The sequence below is a fragment of the Durio zibethinus genome, unplaced genomic scaffold (genome assembly GCF_047325235.1).
Source record: "Durio zibethinus cultivar Kanyao isolate XHJ-2024 unplaced genomic scaffold, ASM4732523v1 HiC_scaffold_2, whole genome shotgun sequence".
NCBI classification, from domain to species: Eukaryota; Viridiplantae; Streptophyta; class Magnoliopsida; order Malvales; family Malvaceae; genus Durio; species Durio zibethinus.
The window spans coordinates 2,754,354-2,756,853 of NW_028323043.1; positions in this window are offsets into that span (position 1 = coordinate 2,754,354).

A 2,500-nucleotide genomic window follows, 5' to 3' on the forward strand; every position below is an offset into this window, starting at 1 on the left:
CATTTTATTAATTTTTTTGTCGATATGATAGAGGGATCAAATGGTATAGTTCTTTTTGTTGGGTAGCTTGGAGGTTAGAAACATGACTATTGCTTTCCAATTGGCTGTTTTTGCATTAATTGCTACTTTCGTCAATCTTACTGATTAGTGTACCTGTTGTATTTGCTTCTCCTGATGGTTGGTTGAGTAACAAAAATATTGTATTTTCCGGTACATCTTTATGGATTGGATTAGTTTTTCTAGTGGGTATCCTTAATTCTCTTATTTCTTGAATCTATCCATTCTGGATCCAAAAATGACCCCCTCCACGAATTTTTCAGATTTTGAGACACATTCAAATTCAAAATTCAATAAAATAATATAGAAGTATAAGTTGCCAAAATAAAAAAAAAACAAAAATTAGAGGGGGGGGTCAGTCAAACTTCTGTAATCTGTAACTTGAATGAAATAAATAGAATTTGAATGATAAATGAAAAGAAAATGATAAAATAGAAATCATAAAAAAAAAAAATGAAATTATAAATTATTAAATATTCAATTAATTAAATTAATAAATTATTATTATTATACTTAAATTAAATACTTAAATTAAATATAAATTCTTAAATAAATACTTAAATTAAATATAAATTCCTAAATTAAATACTTAAATTAAATATAAATTATTATACTTATTTATTAAATATCTTATTTATTTTTATTAAATATCTTATTTATTAAATATATTATTTATTTTTATTAAATATCTTATTTATTAAATATCTTATTTATTTTTGTTAAATATCTTATTTATTAAATATATTATTTATTTTTATTAAATATCTTATTTATTAAATATATTATTTATTTTTATTAAATATAAATAATAATAATATTTATTAATTTTATAAATAATAATATTTTATATAAATAATAATATTTTAAAAATGAATAATTTAATAATTTAGATATAATTATATATATATATATATGAATACTAAATATATGAATACTAAATATATAAATACTAAATATATAAATACTAATATATAATAATAGATATAATAATAAAATATAATAATATAAAAAATATAAATGAATATTAATAACATTAATAAACAAATAATATAAATTAATATAACTTAATAATAATTGATAATAATTGATCAATAACTTGTAATTTGATTAATTGATAATCATTTGAATTGTTATATAATTTAGATTGTTAATTGGTTTAGTAGTGAATTTGATAAAATCGCCCTGACTGAAGAAAGTATCTGTCCTAGCTCTGACCAAATATTCTTTCGTATCAAGAATCAAGAACGAAAATGCGGAATATAGTCGAATGGTAAAATTTCTCTTTGCCAAGGAGAAGACGCGGGTTCGATTCCCGCTATCCTCCCAGGGCAATGTATCTAAGATAAGAGGATAAAAGATTCGTTATAGTTGACTATAAATAGTTGACTGTAATTGTAATTGTAATATAATACACCCCCTAAAAGAAAAAATTACTAGTTAATAGAGTCAAGTCTAATTTTTTTTGTCAAAAAAATGTTGCGGGAACGGATTTGAACCCATGACCTCAAGGTTATGAGCCTTGCGAGCTACCAAACTGCTCTATCCCGCGATGAAAAGAAACCAAACTAATGGACAAACAAAGATTGAATGCGCCCCTCTTCCATATATGTACAAATATAATAGCCTATTTATACATTATACAGAATGGTAAAGGGGCCCCTCTATGATCATCGATCATAGAAATAAATAGAAAAATGAAGGGATATTTTATTCCTTACCAACTCGATCTTGTTGCCCCGGCAACAAACATGTGTGAACCATTTCACGAAGTATGTGGTCCGGATAGTCCAAAGTCTCGATAGTTAGCTCTCGATCTTCCGGTCGAAAAGCAACGTCGATGAAGACGTTGTAGGTGCACTATTTCGCGGTGAGGATTGTAACTTTCCATGAATTTTCCATTTCTCACTCAACGACGGAACTTTGCTTATTTCTTTTTTTGAGGATCGACGAATCAAATGATATTTTTGTTCCATATTTGCCTCTTCTTCTCCCTATGAATCAAACTTTTCTTTGCCATAATGGTTCAGTTCCTATTATTATCAATGATACAAGTCGGATCCTAGATGTAGAAATAGAAGGGGGCATACCCCCCTTCTCCATCGAAAGAGATTATATTATCGCATATACAGCGCATAACATAAGGAATTAACCAAATTTGCCCGATGTAGAGGCAATCAAGAAAGCCGCATAAGTAAATATATAACCTACAGAAAAGTGGGCTAATCCAACCAATCTTGCTTGCACAATAGAAAGAGCCACTGGTTTATCTCTCCATCGAATCAAATTAGCTAAAGGTGTGCGTTCATGGCCCATGCTAAAGTTTCAATCAATTCTTGCCAATATCCGCGCCAAGAAATTAAAAACATAAATCCGGTAGCCCAAACAAGATGTCCAAATAAGAACATCCACGCCCAGACTGATAAACTATTCATACCAAATGGGT